This window comes from Poecilia reticulata, linkage group LG16, assembly GCF_000633615.1.
Source record: "Poecilia reticulata strain Guanapo linkage group LG16, Guppy_female_1.0+MT, whole genome shotgun sequence".
NCBI lineage: Eukaryota > Metazoa > Chordata > Actinopteri > Cyprinodontiformes > Poeciliidae > Poecilia > Poecilia reticulata.
Window position 1 is genome coordinate 28,395,419 of NC_024346.1, and position 17,010 is coordinate 28,412,428.

The window sequence follows — 17,010 nt, forward strand, 5'->3', positions numbered from 1 at the left end:
AAACACTGAATAGAAGAAGAAGAGCTGTCATCGATACAGTTGCAGCCAAGCATGATTTAATGTTACACAATACAGTTTTACCAAGTTGCTCAAAGTCTAAACTGGCATTGTTGTGCATTTAAGGTGTAAAGTTTACCTTCGACCAAACGCCCCCCAAAGGCATCCCAGCGCCCCCCTTTTGTAAAAATGTCCGCCAGCGCCCCCTGCTGTCCTCTGAACGCCCCCTGGGGGGCGGTACCGCCCATGTTGAGAACCGCTATTCTAGACGGTCGGTAGGTAGATAGGTCAGTCAAACTTTATTAATAGATTACAAACCAGCGTTCTGACAGCTATCCCAGCATGAACCGCACGCTTCTTCTTCTACGGGCAAAAAGGAAGTTGGCGGCTGCTTACTAGTTGCTAGACCTGTTGTGGCTCAATATTGGTCCTTATATAAGGCTCACTGGATTATAAGGCGCACCGTCGGCTTTTGAGTAAATTGAAGGTTGTTAGGTGCGCCTTATAGTGCGGAAAATACGGTACATGCAACGTGTCGATATACAGTGTGATACTGGCATTGGATTTTCTTTTATCTGTTCGTATCGAATAAGCAATAAAAGGAAAAACAAAATTGCGTTCCTTAATGTGTGCATGTTGACTGCATGTTCAGTATAAAATAAAGTGATGCCCTTTTAATTGTGCTTTAATTTTTCAACTAGGAAGCAGATTTGTTGACCACTGATGTGATGAGCGTCTAAGCCGTATCCTGCTGCTGCTGCTAACGCCGCTTAGCAGAACTCTGTCACTGGCACTCTGCTGAACTGTCAGGGTTACCATTGAGATGAATCTAAAACTGGCCACAGGGTTATTTTTAGACTTGGCTGCAGGATAAAAAGTTTTCTGAGCCTCACAAGTAGGTCAGCTCAAGTGGCGTTCACATCGGGGTTATGTACAATTACTGAAAAGTAGCATCTCTGGTCCGGGGCAACTTTTTTAATCTACTCCCCAGTGAATCAGCAAGTCAGCTTTCTTTCCTTACTGGCTTTTTCTTCATTTTTTTTTTTTTTTTAAATCTTCTCTAATCCACAAACAGTTTGTTCTACAAGCCGGTTCTGTTGACGTACCTGATTTGAACGTTGTCAGAAAACAGCTGTTGGAAATTTGTACAGTTGCCGCAGCTTTTCCCACCCGATGGAGGCAGCTTTTTAGTCTCTGATCCAATAGTTTCTTTCTTTAAACCTCTTAGGCTGAACATGCATTACAGCAATGTGTCACAGCTTTCCAAAGTTCAACCTTCTGCTTCCGATGTTTCATTATGCTCAAAGTAGCCATACGCAACTGTGCTGAATTCATTTTCAGCTACGTTATACTTTTTTACATTTTTTTTATTGCATTTGTTTTCGGTTTCCCACCGGTGGACCTGGGTCCTGAAAGTTTTTTATTTATTTATCTTTATTATTTTGCCAGTTTCTTTGAGGTTCAAAGTGAATCCATGAATACCAAGAGCTAATACGGTCAGTGGAAACAAAAAAAAAAAACCCCGTGCCGTATCCCACCGGCGTGTTCAGCTGCATTAATTGAATAACAGTAGGAGAGCAGGTGACAGTGTTGGAGTAAAAATGATGAGTGGCATGTCCTGCATTCCAACTTTGACAGGTAAACAATCTAATTGATTTTTTTTTTCCCGCGGGCCGTCTTGCCGGACCGTTCGGCGCCGCATCTCCAGTGGAAGCGGTGACCATCCTCGGCGTTTGCGGAACAGACAAGCCCGTCATCTGTGGCGCTGAAAACATGTCAAGTTAGGACGAGTAATTTGCGGTGATGAATGACAAGTGCGGGCTCCTGTTCAGTAGACTGAGCGCTCATTAGAAAACACATTTTCAGATGTCGCCGGGCTCCTTTGTTGTTGCACTTTTTTTAGGGCTAGAATAAACAGATAATGCTGGGATACTGCAGTGTCACCGAGATGAGCAGAAGGAACTTAAACCTCAATTGACATGTCTCAGGCAGCCGACTTTTTTTGAACGTTGACAGCCATCTGTGTGGATTCCTTTCACTCTCCACTAATGAGCTGTGGGTTGAGGAGACCCAATCTACACAGGGTTGTCCCTTGGGCCCTGTGCAGCTGCTGGGCACACACACACACACACACACACACACACGCACACACACACACACACGCGCACACCCCCTCTTGTGCATACGCGTTTCCCTTTCCTCCACCCAATCATCCCCAAACACAAACTCACACTTGCATTTTTCTATCTTCACAAGGACTTTTCCTTTGACTTCCATTCGTTTTTTGTTGGTTTTCATAGCCTATCCCTGACCTTCACCCTACGTCTTGACCATGCCCAGTTCATTCCAAACCTAAACTTAACCTAAAACTCAATTCACAGCTTAGTCCTAACCCAAACTCCTAACCAAAAGGCAACATTTCTTCTGATGGAGTTCAGGCTTTTTCTCATTTAATAGAAACAAATGGGCCTTAGGAAGGTGACGCACACAAATACGCGCGCGCACACGCCCTCCCCCCCCCACACAAACACACACACACGCATGCAGACACGCACACACACCATGAAAGCAGCCTCCATTCATTTTAGCAACTGCATTTTCCACAACTTTGACCATTATTGGTCAGTCCTTAATCCTAACCTTAACCAAAACTCAAACCACACTTCTAAACCTAACCAGTAGAGCACAGTAGACCTAAGACAAAAGTAAGGAACAGGAAAATGTCCTCACTTCTACAAATGACCTCCCCTTGTTGGTGAACTTTGCGACAGTGGTCCTCTTTATATAGCATACATAAGTTGTTTCTTTGTCTTCTCTGTAGAGACTTTCCATTGACTTCTATTCATTTCTACAACCACCTGATCTCTCGCCTAAACCAGTGGTGTCCAAACGTTTTGCAAATTGGGCCAGAATCCCAAAGTGTTTTAAATACTCCGGGGTCATCCAGTTTTTCCAACATTAAACACAGAATACATTTGCTTTGAGTTTTTTTAACTACTTACAAACAACTTGAACATGCAGTATTTTTTAATGAAAGAAAGTGGCAAAGTGTCTGTCTTGATAAAAGCTGCAGTAGAGTTTCCTAACTTTTTTGGAAAAACTTTTTCTGCCTTTTTTTGTCTAGAAAATCTTGTAGTCTATTCCATGCAATGAAAATAAGATCTTTGTTGAAATCAAACCACCTGCTGTTAGCCAGCATGTGTTACAGTGGCCCAGTCAAAGTGCAGACCTGAATCCAATTGAAAATGTGTCTCACACTCAAACTATTTTAGACATTTTCCAGGTACTCTGACTTAGCTAGAACAATTTTGCAAAGATGAAGAAGCAATCGTTTTTCAGAACTGGTGGAGAACCAGACCAAAAAAAATAATTGCTTCAAGTGGGGGGGGAACGGTGTGGGTTTTTTTCACACAAATTTGTGTTGATCTTTAACACAAATTCCCATGAAAGGGTTAAGAATGTCACATGTCAAAACAGGGAAAAGTTCAATAGGTGTGAATACTTCGCCAGGCACAACATACTGCTGCCTTCTGGTGTGTTTTTGCGTCTCACTGTGGAAATAATTTGTGTGACGAAGTAAGCAAAACCCAGGGAAACAAACAAAGCAGCTCCATGTGGAGCAAATGGCAACCAGAATACATCAGGTTAAAGTTTGACAATCCGCTTTTTTTCCCCCTCGTGACGCTCCGTACCTGTAGATGCTGCGACAATGTGACGAGATCCATCTGATCCATATCGCTCACAAAAAGCAAATGAGCTGGAACATGGCTGATAGTGTGTGAATAGAAAATGACAGGAAGAGCCTAATCAATGTCCTGCAGGGCTGGCAACCACGTCGCCTTTGTTTCTTTTTGTAAATACAAGCCTCTTTAACATCACAATGTGAGCCATTATCTCTCCTGGCAAGGTAAATTTTTTGGAGGAGCTGCCGCACAAAATGAGAGAGAGAGGGGAAAAAAAAACTTACATTTTCTCTCAGTTTGCAGCGGATCAGTTGGAAGAGATCTAAAGTCATGCAAATGCTACAGCGGGAAAATGCTGGCAATACTCGTTCTAATTATTCCATATCAGCACATTTGCATGGAATAGAATTTTTTATTTTTTTTTAAGAACGGAAGAGTTAATGATCAGTGGAGCTTGGGCATGGAGCCTGTTTAGGAATTCACAGCATTTTGATCTAATCACAGAATCAAAATATTCATGAAACACAATGATATCTCCCCCAAGCAGGCGGCTAGCCATTAATTTTCAAATTCAGGTAATTTATTAACACTTATCAGGGGCTGAAAAAGCCTTGCTCTGTGTTTGTAAAGTGGCTGAGAGGGAGAGGAGTTCGAGAAAACTGATTCCAGATGATTTATAACCATGTGCTAGGTGCATTTTCAACCAGGTATTCAATTAGAATGCATGTCCAATTTTCCATCCTAGATCTACAGTTAAAAACTCTATTAAAGCGCCATTTTCCTTAGCATACATATCTATTATCAGTGTTCGCAGCAAATTTGATAACTTTGGCTCGGGCTCTGTCATTGTGCTCATTTTGTGCTCCTTGCTCTCTTTCTCCCCGCTAATTAGAATATATTTGACAATGGACTACAAGGTGCTACTCAGGCATATTTCCCCCCCAAGTATGTTAACAGCTTGCTTTAATATTTATTTGTGCTATTAAAACTGTGGTGATTGCGTAAGAATATCACAGCCGCGGTCATTAGCCGTAACCTCAAAAGCTGCAGTGCTTGATCTCTCTCACGCTGGCTTTACAAAATCATGGCTCTGCCTATAGCAACGCATCGTTATATGGCACACACAAAGTTAACAACAACTCTAATGAATGCAGTATTTTAGCTAATTTTTCTAGGAATATAGGTAGTATTTGAGTCCAGTTTTGAAACGGCAATTGATTCAGACGTTTAAATGTTTGCTGTTTTGACATTTAATCTTTAATTTTAGTAAGTATTCTAACTTTTTATCTTATACTATTACAATGTTTTGTTTTTTTTTTTTTTTTGTTTTTTGTTTCATTTTGTTGAGAACTTTGAATAGCATTTTTGCATTCCATCTTTTTCACACTTTGATAAAAAGTTTTGACACTAGGATGAGGTCTTTTTCTGGCCATGTCGAAATCTATTTATTTCACAAAACCGCAATGGAAACCTTCTTTTCTTATCAGACAAGTCACATGATCAACAACAGGATGTTGCCACTGGTGCAAACCACAAAGAAGACAGGAAGTAGTTGGCGGATGATGGGGCGGCATGTTTTCAATGACTTATTGTACGAACAAATGTGTGATTTTAATTGCGTCTCTTATTTAATGGGATCACTGCAATTGCAAAATTGTGTTTCTTTGACATTAGCGGAATGTTGTCAAAGTTTTACGTACATTTGTACTGGATACGTAACTAGTGATTCCAAAGAAAACTGTGTATTTCTTCGTGCTCAGCACTGCGATAGATATTGTCTTTGGTAAATTATCAAGGGGGTTGTGTGCACTATCTACGCCAGAGTGCAAAGATAATATCTCATGCCTGCTATTGTACATTTACACATCTCAAGGAAACAGACGGCCACATATCTTCTAAGTGTTGCTCACACAGCAGCGGTCTGGGAAGAAGGATGGCCCAAGGACAAGGCTCAAAAACAGCAGGGCTGGCCTCTTTTTGTCTCTCACTAATAAAGTGGGATGGATTCAAGCAGCCCCCAAAGCTAAGCTGAGCCGAGCCCTCAGCTGCGATCGCGCCGCGATAACAACAAGATGGATCAATACGTGCGTTGTAGAGGTTAAATGATGTTATGTTGTTGCTTGTTATTGGACATGGCGTGTCACAATCCATGATACTGACACCTTTTTTCTGCTCTTGCTTTTTTACCAAAGCCAAGGTAAGGTTGAAGGCCTCACACTGATGCTGAAATAAAGGGCTGTGTGCCAAAGTCTTCATCTCCACAGTCAACTGAACCTTCCTGGATAAACAAATCCATTTGCCTGGTTTAAATGTATGTGTGTGGGTAAAAATAAATAGATTCATTTGTTGTACTAATGAAATATCTGACAATTAACCTTTGAAGCCTTTAAAAAATAAAATTGATGTCCTACAAATGTTTTTTTCTAGTAGGTTGTATTAATCTACTTTGGGAAGACGCATACAGAGGATGCATAAAATAAGATTTTTCCATTTGTTTAGTTATGTATTTTGTGTTTGTCATAACACATATTCCCATTTTTTCTTTATTTGAGCAAGATGTCAAACAAAATGAGTGTTAGATTCTTTTGGTTAGCTAAAAATTCATGCTGCCCAAAGAAACAGCCTAGACATATTGTAACATTCTCATTTTTAAAAATATTTGGAAAAGGATAGCCTTGCCAACTAGATCAAGAAATCACTTTAATAAAATCAGTGCTGCAACGATTATTGGCACCCCCATAAAGCTCATGTAAAAAAATGACTTTTCTTTTACTTTTTCCAAGTTCAAAATTAGAATTTCATGAAATCCTGAAGTCCATGGCATCACAAACTCTCAAGTACTAGGAGATTTTAAAAACAATTCTGGTGGAGGAACCAAATCAACACAGAAATAATTGATTTTTCTCCTCCACAAAAGTCCAACTCTAGTCCTAAAGAAAACCTGTGAGACGAGTTGAAAAGAAGAGAGCACAACATGGGGTTCTGGATGATCTGTACAAAGTATTGATGGTAATGGTACCAGAAGGATGACTGTCACTGGTGATTTCGTGAAAACTAATTTCTTCATGTGAGATAATTCCCGACAGTGTGCAGATTAAACGTTGGTTTTCAAAAATTTTACCTAAATTTAAACAGCCGCCATGAAAGAGCAGTTTTATTTTAAGGGTTTTACATGTTCTGTTAGGTTCACTCAACCACTACTTGGATTACTTTATCAAAAATGTACATACATCACATATCACCATCCTAAAGTAATGACCCAAGTCTTTTTTTTTTTTGGCCCAAAGTGTTATATTTTTGCGTAAAACATCTTTTGGAAATAAAGAGATGGATGTTTTCAATTTTTTATTATTTTGCCAAACTCACCTTTGGCACAAAAAAAAATTCTCCGGCCATTGTTTTAGGAAGGTGACGATATTCAATACTGCTGGAGAAAACTTTTTTTATTGTGTTAGAAATAAAATGGCTAGCATTCATGTAAAAAAAAAAAAAGCAAAAAAAAAAAAAAAAAACCTACCAAAATAGCTAAATTTTTAAAAAGTTGCTGCATGTGTTCTTTGTTACTTTAGTTTTCTATTCATTTTGCTGAGAAGCTGTGAAAAAAAATTGCTATGGTTAAGCAACTAATAATAAAAGTGGAGCAGAAACATTTGGACAGTGATTTATTTATTTGTCATCGTTACTTGTTCTTTACTTTACCTTTGTGTTACTTTGTTACTCATGCGGAAGAACAAGAGACTTGTAGTTTCGTCTCCCAAATCTGTCTGTCTGAACAAGACTGATGGCAGCAGGTTGAGGAGGGCTGTTGTACTTAATCCCGGCGTAATTTTGACCAAAGCATGACTCAGATATTTCATTAAGCATGGCATCGTCAGTCTGTTAACGGGATATACTATCCGTCAACACTTTCATGGTAATAATCCTTATAACTCCAACCATATTCTTGACGGCAAAAGCAGTGGCACGCAGCATTCCCCATTTATGTCAGGTCAACAGCACATCGAGTGAGGCTGTAAAACAAGCCAAAGATTTGTAGAATTTATCTTCGCAATTCATATTACCTGAAGAAGAGTGCTGTAGGATGAGCAATATGTTCTGGCAGCGGAAGGTAGCTGTTAAAAAAAATTGCCTTGAGACATGTTTCAGCTTTGTTGAACAGGTGGTGTGATGTGGAACTCTAACTGGCCTCTTACTCGCGCAAGTTTTAAATGTATTTAATGAGCTCAGTTGTTAACAAGTGGAAGAAAAAAACAGGATTTCTCATATTACCTGGGTTCACTGTGTTCGCTTGTACCTCTTCGCTGTCCTCTTCGTATGTGCCAGGAAGAGAAGTCAAACTCGATCTGAGCGCTTACAGTTTTCTATTCATTTTGCTGAGAAGCTGTGGAGGAAAAAAATGTTGTGGTAAAGCAACTAATAATGAAAGTGAGCATCATGGAGTAGAAACATTTGGATGGTGATTTATTTATTTTTCACTGACTAATGAGGAAGTCTGTAATTTTTAATAACAGCAGATCACACACCAAATTAAGTCTTCCCCATCACACATGCTGCTAGCTTGATCACTTAAATCCCTACAAGTAAAAACTAGGCAGTAGAGATGGACAAGGAGAAAGAAAGCAAACTTTGGTGAATTGGTCAGAAGTTTGGCACCTGCGGATAGCCCGATGATGCTTTGCTTAGACGGTGAATAATGTGTTATAATGATCCAGTCTTGGAAAAAATGAATTACAGTTTTCAATTTGGATTGTGAGATGATGCTACTTAGCGACATTTAATAAATCCATCCATCCATTTTCTAACACTCTTGTTCCTAGTGGGGTCGGGAGGGTGCTGGTGCCTAACTCCAGCAAACGTTTCGGGTACATCCTGGACAGGTTGCCAATCTGTCGCAGGGCAACACAGAAACAGACAGGACAAACAACCATGCACACACACACACACACACCTAAGAGGAATTTAGAGAGACCAATTGACATAACAGTCATGTTTTTGGACTGTGGGAGGAAGCCGGAGTACCTGGAGTACATGAGACTTAAGAGTTGTAAAGCTGGGGATCATATGAGACATCTTGAAGATTACTCAAATATTTCTAAAAAAGGGAGCATGTAAACCATAAATAATAAATGCCCCAAAACAAAACCCATAATGAAGATGACATAATCCTAGCATAAGAGGCAATAGAACTGCACCAAGGAAATGACATAACATCCAAAGAAGACACAGAGCACAACTTCCTTCTTCACAAAATGGAAACAAAAATTGAGTGGTGTCAGACTTTAGAGGTTGTAGGATTTCTTTAATATCTTTGGGGAAAAGACTACATGTCATTTCTCCCTGTAGCGCTAGACAAGTACATTTGTTTTGGTTGTATTTACCCAGAATGCCCTGCACTATGGTCCGCTTCCTGCTTTTAGAGCATTCTCCAGTCTGCTTGAATCCACATATACATTCGAACCACACTAGAATTCACTTTAATCAATCTGAAACCTAGTTTGCTTTTTTGGTCCACATCAGAGTTTGATTGCACATTCACACCTCCACAAACAAACCGGACTTTCTAGGCAAACAGGCCTGTAGTTTGATTAAAGTGAAATAAACAGGGATGTTGTGAATGCACGCTTAAACACAACACAACTTTCTTGTGAGACAAAATTGTAAAATTTTACTAAAACCAGTAACCCTGCATGAATTTTCTGTCCTTTTAGGATTCAATAAATGAATTGCACACGTTAAGCTATCATTGTTTTCATTGCCAGTAATACCTGATCGGATAGCTATTAATATGTGCCATTCACAATTTGTGCTGAAGTGCTCTGTGCTAATACCATGGAGGGCTGTAGCGTATATTACCAGTCACATTACTACAACCAGCAATTAGCAGCTTAGGCTGTACTTGGCTGCATGTTGACAACTCCGACTCTTGTTTCTGAGGTGCGCAACTTAGCAGTGTTGGGGGGATTATCAGTGCTCCAAATTACATAACTGAACTAATGAGATACATACTTGCACAGTCTCAACCCGTATTCCCACCGGGTGCCTCGCTGGCGGAGTGAAATATTCCACAGGTCCCTGTGGACTCGCAGCACATCGCTGCCTGTCTGGGGAAGGGAGAGCTGAGCAGGCGGGTGAACACGGAGAGGAAAGAAATGAAGATGTATCGCCACCAAAAGGTCTGACTGACACGAAGCTAATAAGCTGTAATTGTTCAGCGGCTGGTTTGGAGCGTCTTGCCACAGTGAACCAAGGTGAAAATAACTTCCAATACTGTGTTGTATTTTAGGATTTTTTTTTTTCTTTCCTGTAGCTGATGTCTCATTAGACAAAAACTTTTGTCGTTTTCATACTCGGGGGTTCATTCCCATCAACAAAACACACTATAGAAAATGAGAGATTGTTAAAGTTGTCAGTAGATGGGGATTGTGGATATTTCATCTGGAAATTCAAGACAAAGCAAACCGACTGTTAACTCGGTGACAAGAGTAAAAGTGAGACTAAGTAAGCATGTTGGGAAGGAAAAACACTTAAAACAATGACATCTTGCTTTCTCTGAAGCAGTAAAAGCTTGTGTTTTCTTCCTAATGATCTGGAACTTTGTTCATTTTCATTTCTTCAATCTGTCACCGACATTTTCAATGAAGTAATGACTGTCAGTGCTTTGATTTTTAGCTTTCATCAGATGTTACGGTCAGCACTTGCCTTTTTTACTTTAGTAAATTTTTTGGTTAACTACTTTCATTTTCTTCTTCTTGAGTAAAAATAAACATAAATAATTTTACTCTTGGGTCTTTTTTGGGGTAATCTACCCACCTCTGGACAGCAACTGCTCAAAGTCTTGGGGCAAAGGTTCATGTTTCAGCTGCAATAGAAAGTTAGAGTTCAGACCAAAGCATTCATATTTCAGAATGGTCGCTTTGTGTGGAAATAACCAAGTGATATGAATACTTTAGCAAAGCGTCATAACTAGTAGTGAGTATGTAAAACGTTGGCCACGTCTGGAACTGTGTTTTGTCTTATTACTTGTTTTATACCCACTGATTGGGTCTTTTTATTGTAGGTGTCAAACAAAAGGACTCTATGCAACTATTTTCTATCAATTAACATCATAAAACCAACCTGCTCCAAAAATAGATATTTGTTACGAAGGCCTCGGTTGGCAGCGGAGTGTTCCCACACAGTGTTAATCGCAGGATTGTGAAGCAACTATTTTCACTCACCGCAGCACAAAACTGTTGGAATTAAAGTCCAACCTAACATAGAGACGAATCAAGCTAACTGGAGGGGACAGATTCACAGCATTATTTATCATGTTACAATGAGCTTATCCCATAATTACCGTATGGTAATTCCCTTATGGATGTCAGCTGTGTTTTTCCTCTCGCCCCTCATCCAAATTAAAATCTACACTGCCTTCTTTATCATTTTAACTACAGTATATTACCTCTAGTGCTAATAATGAGGCTTTTAAAAGACACTTACCTCAAAAAAAAAAAAAAAAAACCTAATTGTTTTTGTTTGATTTTGGTGACACTTTATCAGGACTGGTGGTTAATTAATAGCAATTATACATTAACTATTAAAGGAGGAACCTTATTAATTAATAGCCTCAGATGCAATTAAATTACAGATGCACACACCAATTTAGCTACCAACTTTCCTTAATCCTGCGTAATTTCAAAGGGATTTGAGGAAGGGGGGAAAACGATTCATTATGGCTGCAGTAGGTGTTAATTAAGAAGTAACCAGGGGGTGCATCTAATATGGATGCTGTGTGTGTGTGCGTGTGTGTGTGCGTGTGTATGTCAGGGCAGGCCTGGGTTCAGGCAGGGTATTTATGGAACACAAACAGAACATACAAATTCAGCACACAAAGGCCACATTTCTTCCAAGAGTGAGCTGTTTTACAGACACAGCCATGTTTGCTGATGATGATGTGGAGTTGCGTATTTCCATCTGAGCAAAGCTGCGTCGTTATCTGCGTTTCCATTAATCGTAAAGTAGAGCAAATTGAAATTGCAAGAAAAAAAACCCCTCGAGCTTTTTCGTGCTAGTTTTCGGTGGTTTGTCGGCCAAATCAAAATTAGTGTGCTTTACAAAACTGCGATGGAAATACTGTCTTGGCGTCACGAGTCATGTGATCAACAGCCGGATGTTACTACTGGCGAAAACGACAAAGACAACGACAGGAAGTGGTGGGAAGATGGTTTAGTTTTGGCTATTTTTCGGACAATGTGAGCGCAGTTCATAAAATTTTGTGCGTTCTTCCATCGTGTTGCATTCATAATTTATCATACAATTGCCAAATACAATTTCCGCATATTTGTTTTGGAGGGGCAGCTTATGCTAAATGGTTTCTATCCTTCATCACATTAAAAACTGCTGTCACTGAATCACATTTTAGGGTCTTGTGGTCCACTGATTGTCGAGGCCAAAAATCACAAGAACATCACTATTCAAAAACAGAGAAAAATGGGATTTGGTGCAGAATTTTTAAACATGGTTGAAAAACATTTGACTTTCAAACTTCTTACTGTTGAAATTCCTCTTTGATGCACTTCTCAGAAAAATGTTTCTCCCTCCCTTTCCACCCATGATTGCAGCCTACTACAACAGTTTAGTTGAAATGAGAGACAAAGAGTAGCTCAGGGGATCTTCTGTAAGGTTTAGAGGAGCAGTGCAGCTCACCAGGGAATATCCCAGGCAACATTCACGATGTCCGATTATGTTAATAGTAAATCCAATTATGCACTCACACTGTGGTGCTTGAAAAACAAACTGGGCTTGTTGCCCATTTGGTCCCAGAGAGATGGAAGCAGGTTTTCTTATTTTTAAAACAGCGGAATTTAAAAGGATTTTTCTCTTATTTTAATGTTCAGGACACTTTTAATACACAAACAGATTAACTCAATGGCTGAATTTGTTGCATCACTGATATCACTGAATTGATTACCAAAATAATGTAATAATACTGTAAAAGGGAATAGTTCATCCAATTTACTTTACTTTCCATGTACAATAAGACAGTCATGAGATCAGTGAGTAAAGCTTAAAATACTGACCATTCATAACTACGTCACCTAATCAGATTGAGGCAGAATGGCGGACATTGGAAATGAGAGATGGAAGCATTACATAAAGAAACTGCAAATGTTTTTCCAGGTTGTTTATGACAGCATAGCCATGATTTCTACTTGTTCAAGCTGAGTTAATTCGTCTGTGGATGTAGCTCACCTAGTAGTGGCCTAGTAGTGGTATTTACAACTATCCATTTCCAGTTGTAAATACCACTGGAAATGGATAGCTTAGAAAATCGCTAGCTTATAAAATCACTAGCTTAGAAACTGACCCCTACCTCCTCTATCCTGACTTGTTTGTTGATTTGAAAACCTGTTACATGATTTATACCGCTGTCATAAACGGTATTTCCTTTTACACCGGAGTAGACTTAAAAACGTACAAAAGTCTAGACACTAACCAGTTTTGCTGTACATGTTATGCTACATGATGGTGGGGCATTCTCTCTATGTTGACTAATGATTTGATGCGTACCTTCTCCGTTATGCAATATTTGCATCTGTGTACATACATGGTATATGTATATCTTCTTATTTGTAAAAGGTGTTCGCTGCATATAGTGATTACACCAAGGGCTGACGGTCCTAATCATAAGTGCTATCCATGGCTGTCAACTTTCCGCATCAAAAGGTTTATGATAAAATGACAAGTTTGGTTTGGATACTTGTCTGTTCGTGCAGGTCTGCTTAGCAACCTATGGCCATTTTTACAGTGAAATCAACAACAAAAAAAGGAATATTAGGCTTCCAACTGTCTGTTTTTTGACAAGCCACTGTATCCCACATGGGTTGTTTTGACATCTGTCATGGTGGAGTGAACCGCTTTCTGAAGAGTGTGACGTCAAAAGGTCAATGGCTGAAACACAAACCTTTTAAAAACCGGCTCGTCTTTATCTTGATAGTCTTTTGTTTCCTCAATCCAAACTAGTAATGGTGACTGCTAAATGCTGGAATGTTTTATCTTATCTCTTGTTCTCTGATTGCTACAGTTTACAGCAGCTATAAGACGCTTTTATGTCAAACTACTTTTGTGGTGTCACTCCAGTAGCGGTGTCTGGTGGTTATCGCTCCGTTCTGGATGTCATCTGGAGCAGCAGGCAGGAAGTTAGCTGGTCTATGAACGTAACACACACTAACAACATCCTCCAATGTGTTTCACAGCCAGCATTTTCTACTACCAATTATAGCATTGACAGGTTTGTGCTGTTTTATTAAAATTCTTAATCTAGATCAATTAGGCTGATGAAACTTCATGCTGAAACACAAATTTTACAATATGTAAAAAAATATTTTGCCACCTGTCCGCAGTTAGTTGCATAAAAGTGGAAAGTACATTGGTTAACTATTTTTAATTTGAACATTAAAAGCGTAAGTAATTGGATCTAGAGTTTCACAATAAAACATTGACAGTAAATTAGATGAACTACCGGCAGAAGGACAATTTCATATGGCCTGTTTTGTAATGCATTTAAGTTGGTTAATTGTAATTAAATGTATAGTTAAAACAAATAGGCCTGTCACAATAAAAAATTTAGCTGGATGATGAAATTGTCCCAGAAGTTATTGTGATAAGCGATATTGTTTTGAAACCACAGTCAAGTGGTAATGGCATGATAATGCAAAAACACATTCGCAACAATCAATAAACTAAGTTCTATTGAAGATTTTACACTGAAATTGGAAGACATTTTAAAATACCCAAAATAAGTAAATCATGGTGTCTCTGTGTTCAAAATTCTGCTTCAAAAAAGTGGCTACTTGAGGCCAACGCACCAGACTTAAAATCCAGTTTTTGGTAGAAAGAGAAACAAGAAAAAAAAATTCAAACATAAATTGTTGGATTTGTTTTCAATTTATTTGGGACTATTAACAAAATTGGATACAAAAGTGCATATAAGAAGGCTTAAAAAAAATTCAGTCAGTATTTAATTTATGTCAACTGTGCAAAATCGGACATCTTTGTAGTTGGACGGTTGTCTCTTATATATACATATGTATATGTATATATGTGTGTACATGTGTATGTATATATTAGAGGTGTGCCGATCGCTGTTGAACCGCTGCTACGCTACAGGTAATAATAATAATAATAATAATTATTATTATTATTATAATTATTCACAGACGGAGCGCCGCTTCTGCTCCACCTGGTAGTGACTCTCACACCGAACCTCTGTTTAAAGCTGCACCATCCAACCTAAAAAAATACATTTTACATACGTATTAAAACTTTCGCTGTCCTAACATGAGACAGATAATCACTGAAAAAATAATCGATCTCCTCCCTGCTCTGCATAATTACTCCGCTCAGTCAGAAACAGCCACTCAGAGCTAGCAGTAATCAGCTAGCCACCATGCTATCAGGAAGTTTTCATTCAGTAACTCTGGATTGTTTATTGTAATGGAACCTGTATTTGCCTTTAAATGTTAAGTTTTATACTTGAATCTTTTGGCAATGTTGAGAGGTTTTATTTTGACTTTTTGCATTATTTTTTCCTCTTCAGAGCCTTCATATGTTATCAGTCTGTTAAAGATAGTATTACCGAAAGCAGTACAATTTGCACAATGCCTGTTTTGTTTAGTTTTCTTGGAAAAAGTTATTAAAAACAAGTTTTTGTCTAAATTAAGGTGAATTCAGGGTTCCTTTTTCCAAATAATGTAACAGGTAGTGTTTATGAAAAAAAAAAAATAATAATTATGTGAGCGGTATCGGTGATCGGTCCTCATGGGTGAATTTTTTTTTTTTTTAAATCGCCTTTTTTTAAGCCTGATTGCAAGTGCTTCTATTGCTTCGAGTGTTTCACTGTCAGATCAGATTTATTCCTAAAAGATATGTTTATAGAAGATATGTTTATAGTTTATGCATTTAAAGCCGGACCAATCACACCGCTGGGCCTCTGCGCGTTGCCTCACGCGCTGCAGCAGCTGGATGTCTAAAGTTTACCTCAGCGCGGATCCCACGCTCCTCCTTTCACTCGAACTGGACACAGGCTGACCGCTATGGATATTTACATCAACCCCCTGTGAGGAATTATGATCACTTATGAGGAGTTATTGATTAAAGTAAGAGTTTAAACCCACCGCGTTAGCTCTGGTTGCGCAGCTTCACGTGAACCGCAGGAATAACTTGTAGTCGCGCTTTCAGTGGTGTTTTGAGTGAGCGGTGAGAATGATGTATATTTGTGAACAAAACATTATGCAGCGTTTACATCTCAACACGCTGCCCAGCGTTTGGCCCTGTCTTCCCTGTAAAGTTTAGGTCTGTGTTCGCGGTTGGTCGGTGCGTTAGTGGTTAACGACCCAGTGATGACCTCATCGTGCTGGTTTAACCCGGTGAGGAGCTTTCGCGCTCTCCTAGCAGTCACGCATCACGCTGATTTTATATTACTTTCTTATTATTACTAGTATTATTTTTCCGGTTACACTAAGCACCAAACCGTATTAAATGCTTTGTCCACTTAGTCAGACAGAGTTAATGCGCGCGGCCACCGGACATCTGAAAAACTCGTCCAGAAACTCGATCAACCAAAATAGTTTGTGTCCCCTTGTTAAAAATTCAACAGACACAAAATGAAAGAGCTACTAAAGCCACATTAGCAGGATTTAATTAAATCTCCCATTTGTTGCGCATCTCTGCGCAGTGCAGAGGATTACCACATCATGCAGGGCCGGTCCAAGTCTGTATGAGGCCTGGAGCAGAATCTGACTTGGGGGCCCCTTTTGTTGCTAAATACATCAGCACCTCTAACAGCTTCTGTGTTAGATTTAGTGAAATCTAGGACAGGGGGAGTATTTTAACTGGCAAACCTAAAAAGCAATAAACTATAACTGCATTTTACTAATTTGTATTTGTGAACAAACGGAGCTGAAACTCAGATTAAACTCACAGCATCAGATTGTAGCTATGCACAAACCAATCTGACTATGAATATTGTTCTTTGAACTTCTACAAAGTAAAATTGCCAGCTCCTTAAAATCTTACATATAAATGTTAAATAATTTAAAGTCTTTTAATTTATATATGCTAAAACCATTACGTCAAATTTAGCAGAAATGATAATATCAATGAACAAATGCTACATTTATACTAGAGATGTGCCGATCAGGTTTTTTCCTGCCAATACGATCACCCATGAGGGCCGATCACCGATACCGATCACATAATTATTTATTTATTTATTTATTTTATAAACACTACCGGTTAAAGGAAAAAATAATGCAAAAAGTCAAAATAAAACCTCTCAACATTGCCAAAA

At 39.0% G+C, this 17,010-nt stretch overlaps 1 long non-coding RNA gene across 2 annotated transcripts in view; it reads right to left on the bottom strand.

Moving 5' to 3' along the window:
• Positions 1-17,010, bottom strand: part of LOC103478211 (uncharacterized) — a 46,290-nt gene that overhangs the window by 15,178 nt on the left and 14,102 nt on the right. For both annotated transcript variants that reach the window (XR_535757.2, XR_535756.2), the window contains exons 3-4: positions 7,950-8,061; positions 7,742-7,792 (exon numbers count right to left, since the gene is read on the bottom strand). This is a non-coding gene — a long non-coding RNA (uncharacterized LOC103478211). The remainder of the gene's footprint in view (positions 1-7,741; positions 7,793-7,949; positions 8,062-17,010) is intronic.